The sequence below is a fragment of the Daucus carota genome, chromosome 3 (assembly GCF_001625215.2).
Source record: "Daucus carota subsp. sativus chromosome 3, DH1 v3.0, whole genome shotgun sequence".
Lineage (NCBI taxonomy): Eukaryota > Viridiplantae > Streptophyta > Magnoliopsida > Apiales > Apiaceae > Daucus > Daucus carota.
In genome coordinates, this window is record NC_030383.2 from 58,336,216 (window position 1) to 58,356,627 (window position 20,412).

General features: G+C 34.1%; 3 long non-coding RNA genes across 3 annotated transcripts; all 3 read right to left on the reverse strand.

The window, feature by feature from the left end:
• Window positions 1-223: 223 nt before the first annotated feature.
• Window positions 224-924, reverse strand: LOC108213946 (uncharacterized). The gene is made up of 2 exons (XR_001805420.2): window positions 799-924; window positions 224-666 (listed from the first exon to the last, which is right to left on the reverse strand). It is a non-coding gene; the product is annotated as an uncharacterized LOC108213946 (long non-coding RNA).
• A 9,575-nt stretch (window positions 925-10,499) lies between these two features.
• On the reverse strand, window positions 10,500-11,096 carry LOC108213937 (uncharacterized). Its single transcript, XR_001805413.1, has 2 exons — window positions 10,967-11,096; window positions 10,500-10,793 (listed from the first exon to the last, which is right to left on the reverse strand). It is a non-coding gene; the product is annotated as an uncharacterized LOC108213937 (long non-coding RNA).
• Window positions 11,097-19,377: 8,281 nt separating this feature from the next.
• On the reverse strand, window positions 19,378-19,842 carry LOC135151343 (uncharacterized). Its single transcript, XR_010290163.1, has 2 exons — window positions 19,709-19,842; window positions 19,378-19,534 (listed from the first exon to the last, which is right to left on the reverse strand). It is a non-coding gene; the product is annotated as an uncharacterized LOC135151343 (long non-coding RNA).
• Between the last annotated feature and the right edge of the window lie 570 nt (window positions 19,843-20,412).

Sequence of the window (20,412 nt, forward strand, 5' to 3'; positions counted from 1 at the left end):
TTTGAAAAATATATTGTTTAAGAAATGTGTATGGAGTCATAAATTTGTTATCTATGTATTGGTATTAGAAATGGAGAAATAAAATATGTGAGTTTAAGATTTCGTATGTTATAATTTTTATAAATAATGTTCAAAATAACTAGTTTGGTAAATAATCGGAAATATTACTTACTAAAGCAGAGTTTCTTGATTTTTGGAAGAAAACGTATTTAAGTCAGGAAAGTCATACAAAACATAAGAGGATCTGATATTTGAGCGTAAAAAGTTACATGAAATAAGATTTAGGAACACTGCATGATCTAGGTTTTTGAATTGTAAAGTGATAAATATGAATATTTATCACCAATAATCGTCCATGAACTTTCTAGATAGTAATGAACATCTCGTTCATACAGTAATGGGTTCCAAACGATCGAAAGCTTCAAGGGGTTCTAAACGATGGAAAGCCGATAGAATCAGCCAGCTCCCCGACTCGCTCCTTTTCATGATCCCCTTCTTTCTTCCATTTCAATCAGCTGTGCGTACCAGCGTCTTGTCCAAGAGATGGAGGCCCCTCTCCATGTCGCTCTCGAGTCTCCCTATCGACGATGACATCTTCGAGTCGAGTATTGGTTGGTGATCTATGTCACAAAGGCAAGTCATAGGCATTGCTTGGATTGTATACACCTACAAAACACATCAGGGAAAATGTTCCTAAGCATCATGAAATAACAAGACTTTTGAATCGTTAAGCAACAAACAACATGGTCAATTGTGTAAATGGCGATTATTAACAAGATCAAATATATCAGATCATACCTCAGTATCCCTGCAGCATTCATGCTTGAATTTGAGCTGCAAACATCATGGCAAATTAAAATTCTCAGAAACATATCCCACGGTTGTGCCACATAGAGACTATAGAGCATATCAAAAGATAAGAATGGAAGAAGATATGGAGTCTAATCAACTCAATCACATCTTTTATAGTGAGATGACGGCGATTTTCCCAATGTTGGCGATACTCTCAGAAGTGAAACGACGTCGTTAAGTGGGAAAAAACAACTGAATGACATCTTTTTATAGTGGATTACAGTGATATTCACGATGCAGGCTATACTCTCAAAGTGATCAACGACATCGTTTTAAGTGGAAAAACATTTACATTTTCTAGTCTATATCAAAAATGGGATAAATGTGAATATTTATCATCAATAATCCGTGACCTTTCTAGATAATACTCCGTATATAGGCGATATTCTCAATGTGATTAATCACGTTGTTTTAAGTAAAAAAACATTTATATTTTTTAGAGTATTCTATATCAAAAATGAGATTAATGTGAATATTTATCATCAATAATCAATAAAATTTCTAGATAATGCTCCCGGTGCATGCTATACACTCAATATGATCAACGACGTCGTTTTAAATGAAAATATATTTGTATTCTATATTAAAAATGGGATAAATGTGAATAATTATCATCGATAATCCATGAACTTTCTAGATAATACGTGCCAAAAACAGATCATCACTATCTCGTCAATGACTCTGAATGTAACCCTCCAGACAGGCTCAAGGGCTGCTATATGAAATCATAAATATGATTATGCCGGAGCATCTCTTCAGATAATCAGTGAAAAAAGTTATATATGCATCAGATAGGATTTGAAAATACGTGTATCCTGGACAATAAGCCGCCTAACTGCTAATTAGACTAGTGACAATTAGATGTAACATTACTCACACATGTACCATGAGTCAGGACCTCCTGGTGTGACTCCCACGCTACAAGCTATCTCATGAAAGTTAACATCTGCATACATCAACATCCATTTTCCAAGATTGCGATGCTCTCAACGTGAACGATGATACTACTTTTAGGTATCATAGTTTCTTTTTGAAAAAATAATAAGTATCATAGTTGTGATAGGCATGTTAGTTCGCACAATTTTTTCTAATTTTTTCCATAAATATTTTCTCGCAATGGAATAAAATGATGATATTTCTTATATATATCCAAATGAAAAAGGTACCTCACCCGTTTTTTTTCCTAAATGAAAAGACATTTTTTATGGAAAAGATTATTATTTTAAGATGCCCTGATAATAAATGAGTGTCGGACCGATGTAATATTTGAGGTTGTGAAAATACATATTATTGTGCCTTTGCAATTATAAGATTAGGTGTCTTTGACCACCATCAACAGTATTGTATTACTCCCTCCATTCCAAAATAATAGTCGCTTTGACTTTGTGCACGTATTTTGAGGTGTAAAAAAAACATACTTCCACACATTATTTTTGAAATTTTCTTTTTCTGAATAAAAATTTAACATCTCTATTTTTATTCAGAAAAAGAAATTTTTAAAAATAATGTGTAAAATTATGATTTTTTTACATCTCAAAATACGTGCACAAAGTCAAAGCGACTATTATTTTGAAATGGAGGGAGTATTCACTTACGTGCACTAATTACATCACATTATTATTCACTTACATTTTATACTTGCTATCTATTAATTTAACAAAGCATTACATTTTATTTTAGAACCCTGCTTGTTTTAGTTCACTTGAAATGAGGAACAATCCTGAAAAGTTGCTATACATTATCATCATCCATTTTGCTTTCTGGACCCTGTATCGGAACTCTAGTACAACTCGTAGAATGTCACGATAATGGCCACCTCTGTGTTCCGTTGGCAGGAAAATTTCCAGTTCGAACAAGTAATCTAGGAAGTCTTACTTTAGCAGGAAGATGTTCCTCGAACAAGCAATCTGGAATTTTTTTACGCTATTTTAACAGCCACAGGACCACAGTCAAGCTTTTTAATAACATTTATCATGTCAGGTGTCTGACTCTAGATGATGATAAGGCTATTGGGGTAAGTCTCTTATCTTAATATCAACTTAATTTAATTTATTTCCGAGTTGGCTGCAAATTTATTTTACTCTCATGATTTTCCTTTTTATTTCAAGGTCCTCGATGATGCATCTGGTTATTGTTTGCCCACATTTCATAATTTGATTCATCTAGAGCTCTTGGTTGATAATTGGTCTTGTTGGAATTTACTGCCAAACATACTTGCAAGCTCACGGAAACTGCAAACTCTTTTGCTTATTTTAGTGAGTTGTACAAAATTGTGATATAATTATGATGTAATGCATTTGCTCAAGTGTTCTGAACCACTGCTCTGAACTCTCTTCTTCTTGTTAGAGGGTTGATCTAATACACACCTGCTGCAAGTATTATTATGATTTGTGGACTAGTCCAAAAGTTGCTCCAGAATGCTTATCGTCACATTTCAAGATGATTGATTTTGGAATGTTCTTAGAACCACAATTCTCACAAGCTTTTCCCATGAAGCTCTAGCGGCGACTAGGGTGCATCTTTCCTCTTCAAGTCGAGATATTGGTTGGTGATCTATGTCACAAAGGTCAGTCATAGGCATTGCTTGGATTGTATACACCTATAAAACACATCAGGGAAAATGTACCTTAGCATCATTAAATAACAAGACTTATTAGGATATTCAAGTCAAGATCTCATGCACAACGATTAAGCAACAACCCATGGGTGATGCACTCAATTGTGTAAATGGCGATTATTAAGAAGATCATAAAACATATCAAATCATACCTCAGTATCCTTGCAGCATTCATGCTTGAATTTGAGCTGCAAACATCATGGCAAATTAAAATTTTCAGAAACATATCCCACGGTTGTGCCACATAGAGACTATAGAGCATATCAGAAGATAAGAATGGAAGAAGAAATGGAGTCTAAACAACTCAATGACATCTTTTATAGTGAGATGACGGTGATATTCCCGATGCTGGCAATACTCACAAAGTGAAACGAAATCGTATTAAGTAGAAAAAAACAATTTGATAGCATCTTTAATAGTAAATTAAGGTGATACTCCTCATGTAGGCGATACTCTCGAAGTGAACGACGTCGTTTTAAGTGGGAGAAAAAACTCAATGACATCTCTTATAGTGGAAGTCCCTCATATTGGCGATACTCTCGAAGTGAAATGACATCGTTTTAAGTAGAAAAAAAAACAAAAACTCAATGACATCTTTTAAAATGGATTAAGGTGATACTCCTGATGGAGGCGATACTCTCGAAGTGAAATGACGTCGTCTTACACTTCTGAAACTTACGACGGTTGTAATACTTACGACGCATGTTGGGAATTGTGACGTATTTTGCAACTTTCGACTTGACCAAAAACGACGGAAAAAGTCCGTCGTAAAGTAGGAACTTACGACGGACTTGCGCCTTCATTTCCGTCGTAAAAACCCTGTTTTGTGGTAGTGTTAAGTAGGAAAAAAAAATACTCAATGACATCTTATATAGTAAATTACGGTGTTACTCTCGATGTGATCAATGACGTCATTTTAGGTGGAAAACATTTACTTTTCAATATTCTATATCAAAAAATGGGATAAATGTGAATATTTATCATCAATAATCCGTGAACTTCTAGATAATACGTGTGAAAAACAGAGTGAACAATGGAAAGGGGATACTTTAGCGAGTCTAATGGTAATATACAAGGGACTGTGTAAAAAATCATGCAACCCCAGCCCCACAAGTCACAACCCTTATATACCTCAGAATCCATGGCTGCTATTTATCTCGTCGATGACTCTGAATGTAACCTTCCAGTACCCCAGGCTCAAGGGCTGCTAATTATGAAATGATACATATATGACAGAGCATTTCTTCAGATAATCAGTGACAACAGTTTTCTATGCATTAGATAGGAGTTGAAAATACGAGCATCCTGGACAACATTCAACAAGCGTCCTAACTACTAAACTAGTGACAATTAAATGTAACATCACTCACACATGTACCAGAACCTCCTGCTTAAAATTCATTACCGTGACTACGAGCTATCTCATGCAAGTTAACATCTACATCAACATCCATTTTCCAAGATGACGATGCTCTATTGCTCTCAACGTGAACGATGAAATATTTAATATAATCCTCATTTAGAATTGGGACAAGGGGAACAATTTCACAACAAATGCCCTGGAAAGTAACTAGATGATGCATACACAGTAAAAGGAAATAGCACTATCAAATATACTTGAACCTCATCCTCTACTACCACAAATAAGTCACAACCTCCAGGAAAAACTCCAAATCTAAACCATAATTTTCATGCTTGCACAAAACTTGCTCGAATACCCAATTAAAATCTTACCTAAATAAGCACAGTCACACACATACATAGGTGGTGTTTGGCAACCGACCGTTTGTGTAAAAAGTCAAGAAGTACTTAAAAGAAGCTAGGAATACCGGCTTTTGTTTCATGACTTCTCCTTCTTTTCCAAACTCTTTAATCACTTAAAAGTTTTAACTTGCTTTTAACTTCTACTTCACTTTTTTACATTAAGCAAGAAGCACTTATTTTAAACTCACCCAAACGGCCACATAGAAAACAGTGAATTTTCAAGAAATTGAACACTCACGTGGAAGAATGCCCAAGAAGTGGATTTTCTTTAAAGGGCAGAGGAGAAAACCTCCCCAAAAAGTCAGCAACAAAATCAACCGAGTTCTTGGGACAATTATTCACATACATAGTGATCACAAACATAATAACATTAGCCACAACAAACAAAGGGATCAACTAAGAAACGCATTATTTGAACTGCTTAATATTACTAGCATTTTCACTGCCAGGGTCGAAGCCAATGTACAATATTGATGGGTAAAAAATAATTTCTGTGAACACTAAATATCCATTGTAGCAAGTATACAAAAATTCTAGTACAAAAACTCCTTCAAATCACTAAACCTATATGTGACAGAGTCTGTAATAAAATTTTGTGCTATTTGTCTTTCAATATACCAAGAAGTCCCATTTTAATTTGTTTAATTAAAAGTATATTTAAACATATAAATTTTTTAATTTTTTATGTTTTTATTTTAGATTTGATCTACTAAATTAATTAAAGAAAAATTAAATAAAATCAAAATTTTTTATAGTGGCTAATATATATATTTTTTTTTTTGCTAAATGAAAATATTATAAAAAAAAGGAACAAAAAGACAAAGTCTAGGGGCATCCCCCGCGATGGACTAGAGAACAGACTCTCCTAGTCAAGCAAATAAAGCAACAGACTAGCTGCTAGCCAGAGCATTACAAACAAATACAATTAACTAACTAGTATAGTATATGGATCAGGGTGGGATCATTCTGTAGCCTTCTCTTAAAACTCGCACAAGTATATAACTTCTCACGAACCATACGCTTGACAGAAGTTAACAATTGAGAAGCTGGGATGGCTTGGCCACCATGAATACGCGAATTACGTTCCTTCCAAGTCAGGTAAATTACCACAGAAGTGAATAGATAAGCAATATTCTGCTCAAAGCGAGGGAGGTTACCAGCAAAGAAAGAGCCCTGCATCCAATTCTGCCAATTAATGGTGAGAGGGTAAGGACATGCTCGCAGCATCAAGCTTGTATAAGGGCATTCAGAGAATAAATGTTGGACAGTTTCATTGTAATTTTGGCATAAAAGGCAAGTAGGGTCCGGAACAGTCATTTCGAAATATTCCATACGATCTTTAGTGAGCAAACGATTCCGGCAAGCAAGCCAGGAGATGAAAGAGCATGAAGGTATGTGAAATCTGTGCCATAGGAATCTACACCACGGGACAGTTGGACTTACCTGTCGAAGGGCATACAAGATGGTAGTTCTGTTAACTAATGTGTCCCCGTTCCAAAGGACAGCATCATTGGTACTAATAGGACAAGACTGGAGCATATTGCGGAAGCTGATAACATGAGGGTCATTTGTAGAGACAACAGACCACTGGTTATGAATAATTAGGGATCCGACTAAAGCATCAGGAGTTGAGTCCATCATAGTAACAAAACCAGAACCAAATTTTTCAATCAGAGGGAGGTTCGTTAACCATGGGTCATGCCATGCTTTAAATTTAGAATCCATCTTCACTCTATAAGAGATGAACTGCAAGGCTAAAGATCGAGAGTTGAAGATTTTTCGAAGGCTCCAAGGGCATTTGTAGGGCAGTTTAGCAGTCCAGAATGCCTTGTGTTTTAAAAAGCACGAGTGTACCCAGATAAGCCAGAGGGAAGTGGGATCAGGTTGGGAGAGTCTCCAAACTTGGTACAAAATAGCAGCTGAATTGCAAAGGAAGAGATCTCTAATGCCCAAGCCACCTTCATCCTTCGTATAACAGCAGTCAGACCATGCAACTTTATATTGGCATTTGGCATCAAGATTACCAGCCCATAAAAATTTGGCAAAGATTGATTGGAGACGCTTGAGCACACTCTTGGGAAGGAATAGGTACATACTCCAATATCCTTGAACACCTTGTAGTACAGTATTAAGAAGCTGAAGACGACCACTATATCTTAAAATTCTTGTAGTCCAGCAATCAATTTTTGTGCAGATTTTTTGAATCAGCGGCGTGCAAATTTGATTGTTAAGTCTGCTAGTAATGAGAGGCAGTCCAAGATAAGTGATGGGTAAAGCACCACGACTGAAACCATATCGCTGAAGAGTATCATTAATAATATTCTCAGGAACGTTACAGAAAAATCCTCTGCATTTACTTGGGCTAAGATTCAGGCTAGACCAAGTGGAGAACTGCATAACAGCGTCAAGCAGAAGGTTAATAGATTGACTTTCACCTTTGCAGAAAAGAAACAAATCATCAGCGAAAATAACGTGACTAAGCTTCATCTGATCAGTGCGCCAATGAAAAGAGAAGTGCTCAGCATTCTGGATTTGATACGCTAGAAGAGCAGTTAGAACTTCAAGGCTAATTACAAACAAATACGAAGAGAGTGGATCTCCTTGACGGAGACCACTTTTGCAGGGGAAATAGCCTTCAAGCACACCATTAATCTTGATCGAGATCATACACTTAGTTATGCAAGATTTGATCCAGATCAGTAGGCTAATATTTTTCTGCAAGGGTCAAACATATTTTACAGGACCAAGTGTTATATTGATATAAATATAGAGACTAAAATATAATTTTTAAGAAATTTATAATATATTTATCAAAATAGTAACAATAAGAGCCATGACCACATCTAACTCCTATGTAGGACCTTGATGATTATTATGATTACTATAATTACCAGCTTGCTGATCACTTGAGTTTAGAGGTGAAGAAGGCAAAAGTGGAGCCTCCTCAACTTCAACAGGGTGGATCACATTAACATTTCTCTTGGAATCCGCTCTTATTCGAATATCTGATAGTCATTGTTGAAGATGATCAAGAAAATGCAAGATTTTGAGATGGGTTGTGTTAAAATGAGATATAGAGCTTTGTCAATGCTGTGAGTCAGGTGCTTCAAACTAATTATGACTTTTAAAATAAAAAATTGTATGTTCGTGTAGTAAGACAAAAACTAACTTAAAATCATAAATTTAACTACTGTAAATTTATACAACAGCCAAATAGAAGAGGATGAAGAAAATTGGCATGCAGGGCCATCGTTATTGACACCGCTACCAAAATTATAGTAGTATTATTTTTGCTAGTTTTCTTTACCTGATTAATTATAATTTATACATATACGCACATTTTATACTTGCTTGTTTTATTTCATTTGAAATGTGAAACAATCCTGGAAAGTTGCTATACATTATCATGCACCATCCATTTTGCTTTCTGGACCCTGTATCGAAACTCTAGTACATCTCGTAGAATGTCACGATAATCGCGACCTCTGTGTTCCTTTGGCAGGAAAAATTCCAGTTCAAACAAGTAATCTAGGAAGTCTGACTTTGGCAAAAAGATGTTCTTCGAACAAGCAATCTGGCAATTTTTTTTACGCTATTTTGATCACCTGCAGCCAAACTGAAGCGGTCAAAAACCTGTATGTGATACGAAAATGCAGGCCCCGGAAAATTAGTAAGGCAGATCTGCTTCAAAATATCCGCTGGTTTGTTGAGTTCTCTCAGACATGGGTGATGCACTCAATTGTGTAAATGGCCAGTATTGACAAGATCATCAAATGTATCAGATCATACCTCAGTATCCTTGCAGCATCAATGCTCGGATTTGAGTTGGAAACATCATGGCCAATTTAAGTTCTCAGAAACATACCCCACTATTGTGCCACCTAGAGACTATAGAGCATATCATAAGATAAGAGTGGAAGAAGATATATAGTCCAAACAACTCAATGACGTCTTATATAATGGATGGCGGTGATATTCTCGATGCTGGCGATATTCTCGAAGTGAAACCACGTCGTATTAAGTAGAAAAAAACAATTTTATGACATCTTTTATAGTGAATTGAGGTGCATGATACTCCCAATGTAGGCGATACTCTCGAAGGGAAACAACGTCGTTTTAAGTGGGAAAAAACAATTCAATGACATCTCTTATATAGTGGATGGCGGAGATATTTCCGATATTGACGATATTCTCGAAGTGAAACGACGCGTTTTAAATAATAAAAAAAAACAATTCAATGGCATCTTTTATAGTGGATTACGGTGATACTCCTGTTGTGGGCGATACTGTCGAAGTGAAATGAAATCATTTTGAGTGGAAAAAAAACTTCAATGACATCTTTTATAGAAAATTATAGTGATACTCCCGATGTACACGATACTCTCGATGTGATCAACTACGTCGTTTTAAGTTGAAAATATTTACTTTTTGTAAAATATTCTATTTCAAATTGGAATAGATGTGAATATTTATCATCAATAATCCATGAACTTTCTAGATAATATGTATGAAAAATAGAGTGAACTTTCTAGATAACACGTGTAAAATTTTCCTCCCGAACAAAAAAAATGATAATATATTTTAGATATCCAAATGAAAAGGGCATCCCCGACTTTTTTCTAAATAAAAAGACATTTATATGAATAGATTTTAATTTTTAATGTGTCCAGATAAAAAAATGAGTACGCCACAGAGGTAATCGAGTTTGTGGAAATAAATCATGTTATGTTTTTATAATTAAAAAGTTAGGAGTCTTTGACGATCATTAACATCATTATATCTTTGAAGAAGTTGAAGTTAACGGATGCTCAAGGTGTTGACAGAGATCCCGAGCTTAAGATTGTAATAGATGCACCGGGGTTACAGACTCTCGAAATTATTGTAGACTCTACTCTCTACATGGGCAGGCACATGAATCTCTATTGCCAGCACTTTCTTGGCCCTCAGAACAGCTCGTATCGATGTTGGGATTGAACCATCCGTGTTCCAGCTTTGTAATAACATTTATCATGTCAGGTGTCTGACTCTAGAAGATGATAAGGCTATTGGGGTAAGTCTCTTATCTTAATATCACCTTAATTTAATTTATTTCCGAATTGGCTGCAAATTTATTATATGACTCTCATGATTTTCCTTTTTATTTCAAGGTCCTCGATGATGCATCGGGTTATTGTTTGCCCACATTTCATTTTTTAATTTAGCTAGAGCTCTTAGTTGATTATTGGTCTTGTTGGAATTTACTGCCAAACATAATTGCAAGCTCACGGAAACTGCAAACTCTTTTGCTTACAATTGAGAGTTGTACAAAATTGTGATATAATTATGATGTTATGCATTTGCTGAAGTGTTCTGAAAAAAATGCTCAGAACTCTCTTCTTCTTGTTAGGGGGTTGATCTAATACACACCTGCCGCAAGTATTATTATGATTTATGGACTAGTCCAAAAGTTGCTCCAGAATGCTTATCGTCACATCTCGAAATGATTTTGGACTAGTCGAGATATTGGTTGGTGATCTATGTCACAAAGGTAAGTCATAGGCATTGCTTGGATTGTATACACCTACAAAACACATCAGGGAAAATGTTCCTTAGCATCACTATATAACAAGACTTTTTGGGATATTTCAAGTCAAGATCTCATGCACAACGATTAAGCAACAAACACCATGGGTGATACACTCAATTGTGTAAATAGCGATTATTAACAAGATCATAAAATATATCAGATGATACCTCAGTATCCTTGCAGCATTCATATGCTTGAATTTGAGCTGCAAACATCATGGCAAATTAAAAATTTTCAGAAACATATCCCACGGTTGTGCCACATAGAGACTATAGAGCATATCAACAGATAAGAATGGAAGAAGATATGGAGTCTAATTAAACAACTCAATGACATCTTTTATAGTGAGATGGCGGCGATATTCCCGATTCTGGCCATACTCTCGAAGTGAAACGACGTCGTTTTAAGTGGAAAAAAACAATTCGATGACATCTTTTATACCGGAGTACGGTGATATTCACGATGCAGGCGATACTCTCCATGTGATCAATGCCGTCGTTTTAAGTTGAACATTTTCTAGTCTATATCTAAAATAGAATAAATGTGAATATTTATCAGCAATAATCCGTGAACTTTCTAGATAATACTCCCAATGTAGGCGATACTCTGAATGTGATCAACGACGTCGTTTTAAGTGTAAAAATATTTACATTTTCTAAAGTATTCTATACAAAAATGGGATAAATGTGAATATTTATCATCAATAATCGGTGAACTTTCTAGATAATACGTGCGAAAAACAGAGTGGACAATGGCCCAGCCCCAGAAGTCAAAACCCTGTATACCTCAGACTCTATGGCTGCTAACTATCTTGTCAATGACTCTGAATGTACCCTCCACCCCAGGCTCAAGGGCTACTAATTATGAAATCATATATGTGACCGGGCATTTCTTTAAATGGCAGAAGAGAAAACCTCCCCAAAAAGTCAGCATGCACCACAATCAACAGAGTTCTTGGGACAATTATTCACATACATAGTGATCACAAACATAATAACATTAGCCACAAGAAACAAAGGGATCAACTAAGAAACGCATTTCTTTAACTGCTTAATCTCAGCATAATCTGTACTGCCAGGGTCCAAGCCAACAAATTCACATTGATGGGTAAAAATTATTTCTGTACGCTTTTAAATATTCAATGTAGCAAGTATACAAAAATACTAGTATAGAATCTAATTCAAATCACTAAATCCATCTATAATAGAGTCCCTAAAAAAATTTTGTGCTATTTGTCAAATATATTTTACAGGATCCAAATGTAAAATAGATATAAATATAAAGCCTTAAAATATAATGTCGTCATGATCACATCTGACTTCTATGTAGCCTCGTCCCGGATCACTAGTACCTTGATGATTATTATGATTACTATTACCAGCTTGCTGATCACTTGAGTTTGGAGCTGAAGAAGGCAAAGATGGAGCCTCCTCAACTTCAACAGGGTGGATCACTTTAACATTTCTCTCGGAATTCACTCTTATTCGAATATCTGATGGATGGGGTTTACTCGTGAAGTAGATGATCAAGAAAAAGCAAGATTTTGAGATGGGTTATGTTAAAATGAGATATAGAGATTTGTCACTGTTCTGAGTCAGGTGCTTCAAACTATTTATGACTTTTACACTAAAAAAACGTCTTTACCAAAAAAAAATCTCTCAACCTCTTTTTTTTTAGCCGCCAGGGACTTCCTTCGGTTTTCACCGGTGGAAAGCCCCAATTTGATAATGATTTATATGATATTACAATTACGATCGATAGTTCAAACTGGTTTTATTGAAGGCGAGACATGTATATATATATCAATTTCAACAAATCTTGATTGTGTCTTCATAAAGACTATTAATCAGCGATATGATCGGTGATTGTTCTGGTAGATAGATGTCATAGATTAATTCCTTGTTTATTGACTTAATTTATAAAAAAAATTTTAAATAAAAATTACTCATAAGTCATAAGTTACCTATAAATTATAAGTAATTTATAAACCAAAATCATCTAAATAATATTACATCATAAGATCATGATTTTAAACTCAACCAAACTAGTTCCAGGTTATAAAAAAAAAAAAAAAAAACTTTGTTGTGGTGGCATTTGTCTCATCTATACTATACTATAAAAAGCCAACATAGGTATAATTTGTAGTCGTACAAAATTTTGGTTCGGTACCCTCCTCTAAAACTAAAAGTCTACAAGTAGATATCTATTAAACAGTTTCATATACTAAAAACACTCCTTATATATACTAATATCTTTTTAAATATAATTTATAATAATTAGTTAAAAAAAAGGTGAAACTACTGTTAATAACATATATTAATATTAAAAATTACTTATGGATAAACGTATAACTAATTATAAATATACAATTTTGAATATCTTTTGTCTAAAATACATATAAACAATTAAAGACGCTACTTTTTAATTATAACGTATTCTACTCGAAATTTAACACTTACGTATTCTATTTCATTACAAACACGAGCCATTACGTAACATATGAAGATATATGAAATATGAAAAATTTGATTTAAATTGAATAATAAACTGTCACATATTAATATAGAAAAATATTTATAGATAGATAATAAATTGTGAAAGCTAAATTTCCGTTAGAAGATATAACGAGTTGGTAAATATAATTTAACTAAAATCCAATTTATTAATACTAAAATACTAATAAAATGGTGTTAAAAATTAAATTATAATTAATAAATTATGAATCATATACCCGCCCGTGCTTTGCACGGGGTTAAAGGCTAGTATTAGTTAAAAAAGCAGGATAGAAAAAGAGATTTGTGTTTGATTGCAATTGCAGTCATTTGTTTTCAAGAGCGTGTTTGAAAATATGTTTTTTAAGAAATGTGTATGGAGTCATAAATTTGTCATCTATGTATTGGTATTAGAAATGGAGAAATAAAATATTTGAGTTTAAGATTATCGTATGTCATAATTTTTATAAATAATGTTCAAAATATTTGAGTTTGTAAAATAATCCGAAATATTACTTATTAAAATAGAGTTTCTTGATTTTTGGAGGAAGACATGTTTAAGTCTAAAAATTCATACTAAACATAACATGAAATGGTAGAGAGGATCTAGAAGTTTTTAATATATTATAGTTTCTTATTGAAAAAAATAATAAGTATCATAATTCTTATAGGCATATGAGGATAGGTATTTCACACAATTTTTTCTAAATGTTTTTGTGAAATTTTCATCCAAATAAATAAAATGATGATATACTCTATTCCTATGCAATAAAAAATGATAATATTTTTTAGATTTCAAAATAAAAAGGGTATCCCGCACGATTTTTTTCTAAACAAAATGACATTTATCATGGAAAAAATTATAATTTTTTGTGATGTATAGATAATAAATGAGTGTCTCGCCTGACTTTTTCCTTAATAAAAGATAATTTATTTTAAAAAAATAGTAATTTTTTAATATGTCCAGATAAAAATTGAGTATGCGGCTGACTTAATCGAATTTGTGAAAATTAATATTTTTATATTCTAAATAAAAATTAGATTTCTTTGATGATCATTCACGTTATTGTATTATTCACTTACACTAGTTATCTTATATTTATTATTCAATTCCATTTATCAATTTAAATATTATATTAATTAGTTTACATCATAGTATTATTCACTTACACTAATTATATTATATTTATCATTTATTTATATCTATTAATCTAAGTATTAATTAATTTAAACCTTTTATAATGAAGAAAATACTCTTATCTTTAATCAGTGACTAAAAAAATGATATTTTATAAATAAGGGAAGATCTAATGAAAGAGTCCAGAATTTAAACTCAAACATACTTTTAAGACTTAACTGCTGTAAATTTCTAGAGTACAGCTAAATAGAAGAGGATGAATAAAATTGGCACGCAGTGCCATCGTTATTGACTACAATCAGAAAATTATAGTATTATTTCTGCTCGTTCTTTACTCGTTTCCTTTAGCTGATCAAATTTATACATAAACTGCTTGTTTACAAAAGCATTAGATCTTATGTAGGAACACTGCTTGTTTTATTTCACTTGAAATGGGGAACAATCATGGAAGTTGCTATGAGCACCATGGGATAGCTCAGTGGTTCTCAGGTCATGGGTTCGACTCTGACTCACCTTAAGAATATGTGAGAACAAATACTCAATTATAAAGCTATAAGCCAAATTAGTCAAAAAATCATGGAAGTTGCTATACAGTATCAACATCTACTATAAGTCGCTTATCTGAATATTAACATAATTTAATTTATTTCTGAGTTGGCTGCAAATTTATATGACTCTCATGATTTTCCTTTTTATTTCAAGGTCCTCGATGATGCATCTGGTTATTATTTGCCCACATTTTATAATTTAATTCAGCTAGAGCTCTTGGTTGATAATTGGTCTTGCAAGCTCACCGAAACTGCAAACTCTTTTGCTTACAATTAAAACTTGATGTCTAGATATTGATTGGTGATCTATGTCACAAACATAAGTCATAGGCATTGCTTGGATTGTATACACCTACAAAACACATCAGGGAAATGTACCTTAGCATCATTAAATAACAAGACTTTTTGGGATATTTCAAATCAAGATCTCATTCACAACGATTAAGCAACAAACACCATGGGTGATACATTCAATTGTGTAAATGGCGATTATTAAGAAGATCATAAAATATATCAGATCATACCTCAGTATCCTTGCAGCATTCGTGCTTGGACTTGAGCTGCAAACATCATGGCAAATTAAAATTCCCAGAAACATATCCCAAAATTGTGCCACCTAGAGACTATAGAGCATATAATTAGTAGATAAGAATGAAAGAAGATATGGAGTCTAAACAACTCAGTGACATCTTTTACAGTGAGATGGCGGCGATATTCCCGATGCTGGTCATACTCTCGACGTGAAACGACGTCGTTTTAAATGAAAAAAAACAACTCATGACATCTCCGATGACAACTTTAATAGTGGATTACAGTGATATTCACGATGCAGGCGATACTCTTGATGTGATCAACGGCGTCGTTTTAAGTTGAAAAACATTTACATTTTCTAGTCTATTCCAAAAATGGGATAATGTGAATATCTTTTATAAATAATTCGTGAACTTTCTAGATAATACTCCCAATATAGGCGATACTCTTAATGTAATCAACAACGTCGTTTTAAGTGAAAAAACATTTACTTTTTCTAGATTATTCAATCTCAAAAATGGGATAAATTTGAATATTTATCATAAATAATCCGTGAACTTTCTAGATAATACTCCCAATGCATGCCATACTCTCAATATGATCAACGACGTCGTTTTAAGTGAAAATATATTTGTATTCTATGTTAAAAATGTGATAAATGTGAATATTTATCATCAATAATCCTTGAACTTTCTAGATAATACGTGCGAAAAACAGATGATCACTATCTGGTCAATGACTCTGAATGTAACCCTCCAGTACCCAGGCTCAAGGGCTGCTATATGAAATTATATATATGCCGGAGCATCACTTCAGATAATCAGTGAAAAAAGTAAGTCATAGGCATTACGGTGATATTCACGATGTAGGCGATACTCTCAATGTGATCAACGACGTCGTTTTAAGTTAAAAAAAACATTTACATTTTCTAGTCTATATAAAAAATGGGATAAATGTGAATATTTATCATCAATAATCCGTGAACTTTGTAGATAATACTCCCAATGTAGGAGATACTCTCAATTTGATCAACGAAGTCGTTTTAAGTGGAAAAAAATTTACATTTCTAGAGTATTCTGTATGAAAATGGGATAAATGTGAATATTTATCATCAATATTCCGTGAACTTTCTAGATAATACGTGCGAAAAACAAAGTGGACAATAGCCCAGCCCCACAGGTCACAAGCCTGTATACCTCAGACAGCTCCATGGCTGCTAACTATCTCGTCAATGACTCTGAATGTAACCCTCCACTCCAGGCTCAAGGGCTGCTAATTATGAAATTATATATATGACAGAGCATCTCTTCAGATAATCAGTGAAAAAAGTTATATATGCATTAGTTAGGATTTGAAAAATACGTGTATCCTGGACAATAAGCCTCCTTATAACTGCTATACATGTACCAGGACCCACCCGACTTTTTTTCTAAATGAAAAGGGTATCCCACCCGACTTTTTTTTCTAAATGAAAAGACATTTTTTATGGGAAAGATTATAATTTTTAAGATGTCCATATAAAAAATGAGTATCCGACGAATGTAATCGAGGTTGTGAAAATTAATATTATTATATCTTTTGTAATTAAAAATTAGGTGTCTTTGACTATCATTAACATTATTGTATTATTCACTTACCTACACTAACTACATCACATTAATTTATTATTCACTTACATTAATTAGTTTAAACATTTATAATAAAGAAAATGCTTCTCTTTCATATTATCATCATCCATTTTGCTTTCTGGACCATGTATCGAAACTCTAGTACAGCTCGTAGAATATCACGGTAATCGCGACCTCTGTGTTATGTTAGCAAGCAAATTTCCAGTTCGAACAAATAATCTGGGAAGTCTTGCTATGGTAGAAAGATGTTCTTCGAACAAGCAATCTGGGAATTTTTTTACACTATTTTCACCTGCAGCTAAACTGAAGCGGTCAAGAACCTGTATGTGATACGAAAATGCAGGACCCGGCAGAGCTGTAAAATTAGTAAGTCGGATCTGCTTCAAAGTATCCACTGGTTTGTTGAGCTCTCTCAGAACGAACAGGTGTGCAGTGTGCCACTGATGTAAACAATGGCTTCTTCTCTTAGGTTTGTGGTTCTCAGAACCACAATTCTCACTATGCTTTTCCCGTAAAGCTCGAGTGGCGATCAGCTGCCATCTTTCCGCTTTTATTCGGGATATTGGTTGGTGATCTCTGTCACAAAGGTAAGTCATTGCTTGGATGATATGCACCTACAAACCACATCAGGGAACATGTAGCTAAGCAGTCATCCTTCAGAAAACGAATTCCGATTATTAACAAGACCATCAAATATACCAGATCATACTCTCGAAGTGAAACGACGACGTCGTTTTAAGTGGGAAAAAACAACTCAATGACATCTCTTATATAATGGATGGTGGTGATATTCCTGATATTGGCGATACTCCCAAAGTGGAACGACGTCGGTTTAAGTAGAAAAGAACAACAACTCAATGATATCTTTTATGGTTGATTACGGTGATACTTCTGATGTAGGCGATACTCTCGAAGTGAAATGACATCGTTTTAAGTAGAAAAAACAATTCAATGACATTTTTTTATAGTGGATTACGATTGATACTCCCAATGTAGGCGATACTCTCGAAGTAAAACGACGTCGTTTTCATTTAAGTGAGAAAAACTAGTGGATTACAATGATATTGCCAATGTAGGTAATACTCTCGAAGTGAAACGACGTCGTTTTAAGTTGGAAAAAAATAACTCAATGACAACTTTTATAATGGATTACAGTGATAGTCCTAATGTAGGCGAAGTCGTTTTAAGTGGAAATTAAACATTTACATTTTCTAGAGTATTCTATATAAAAAATGGAATAAAAAAGGTTATAAAATATAAGATTGCCCAGATAAAAAATGAATATCCGGCAAATGTAATCGAATTGGTAAAAATAAATATTCTTATATCTCTTAAATTAAGAAGTTAAGTGTCTTTCACGATCATTCACATCATTGTATTATTCACTTTCACATTTATTATTCACTTGCGTTAATTAGTTTAACTAATAAGAAGCCAGATAGAAGAGGATGAACACAATTGGCATGCAGGCCATCGTTATTGACTACAAACAGAAGATTCTGCCACCGCTGCAAAATTATAGTATTATTTTTGCTCGTTTTGTTTTTGTTTTCTTTAGCTGATGATCAAATTTAATTCATACTTGCTATCTACTAATTACACTTGGAATGTGGAACAATTATGGAAGTTGCTATTCGCTATCTACTAATTACACTTGGAATGTGGAACGATTATGGAAGTTGCTATTCAGTATCAACATCTACTTTGCTTTCTGGACCCTGTATCGAAACTCTAGTACAGCTCGTAGAATGTCAGGATAATCGCCGCCTCTGTGTTCCGTTGGCAGGAAATTTTCAGTTCAAACAAGCAATCTGGGAAGTTTTACATTGGCAGAAAGATGTTCTTCGAACAAGCAATCTGGAAAAAAAATTTACGCCATTTTTACCTGCAGCCAGGGGCGGATCTAGGATTCAAACTGTAGGCGGGCACCAAGCAAATATTCGGAAAACACCTATATATATTTCAAATTTTATGGGGGCACTTCTATAATTATGGAAAATTTAGAATGGTGAAAAAATGTAACAAAAGAAATTAGGGGGGCACGTGTCCCCCATGCCTCTTCCTAGATCCGCCCCTGCCTGCAGCCACAGTCAAGCCGTCAAAAACCTGTATGTGATACGAAAAGGCAGGAACCTCAGAGCTGCAAAATATGAGATATGGATCTGCTACAGAGTATCAACTGATTTATTGACTTCTCTTAGTACTAAAAGGTCTGCAGTGTGCCATTGATGTAAACAATGGCTTCTTCTCTTAGGTTTGTGGTTCTCAGAACCACAATTCTCACTAAGCTTTTCCCGTAAAGCTCGAGTGGCCATCCGGGCAATCTTTCCGCTTTTAGTCGAGATATTGGTTGGAGATCTATGTCACAAAGGTAAGTCATTGCTTGGATGATATGCACCTAAAAAACACATCAGTGAATTCAGAAACGAAAAAAAAGTGCAGAAGACTAAACACACTTCTGAGCAGAAAAGGTCTCATACTTGTCACATTTCAACAGTGCACTTGCTCAAGAAATTGAGCAAGTATGTACATTGTGATTATTAACAAGATCATCAAATATATCAGATCATACCTCAGTATCCTTGCAGCATTCGTGCTTGGATTTGAGCTGCAAACATCATGGCAAATTAAAATTCTCACAAACATATCCCAAAATTGTGCCACCTAGAGACAATAGAGCATATTAGTAGATAAGAATGAAAGAAGATATGGAGTCTAGACGACTCAATGACATCTTTTATAGTGGATGGCGGCGATACTCTCGAAGTGAAACAAGGCCATTTTAAGTGGAAAAAAACAACTCAATCAGAATGGATTACGGTGATACTTTCAAAGCAAAACGACCGTAGTGGAAAAAACAATTCAATGACATCCTTTAAGAGTGGATTACGGTGATATTCCCAATGTAGGCGATACTCTCGATGCATGCGATCAACGACGTCGTCTTAAGTGGGGAAAAACAATTCAATGACATCTTTTATAATTGATTATAGTGATACTCCCAATGCACGCAATACTCCCGAAATGATCCACATCATTTTAAGTGGAAAAAAACAACTCAATAACATCTTTTATAGTAATGATGGACTCCAATTTCATTAGTAATGATGGACCTTGCATGCACAAAAATTTCCACAAATCAAAATCTTCTACCTTACTAAAAAATAAATGAGGTAAAAATAATCTCATTTAGAATCAGGACAAGCTGAAGAATTTCACAATAAATGCCCTGGAAAGTAACACGATGATGGTACACAGTAAAAGGAAATAGCACTG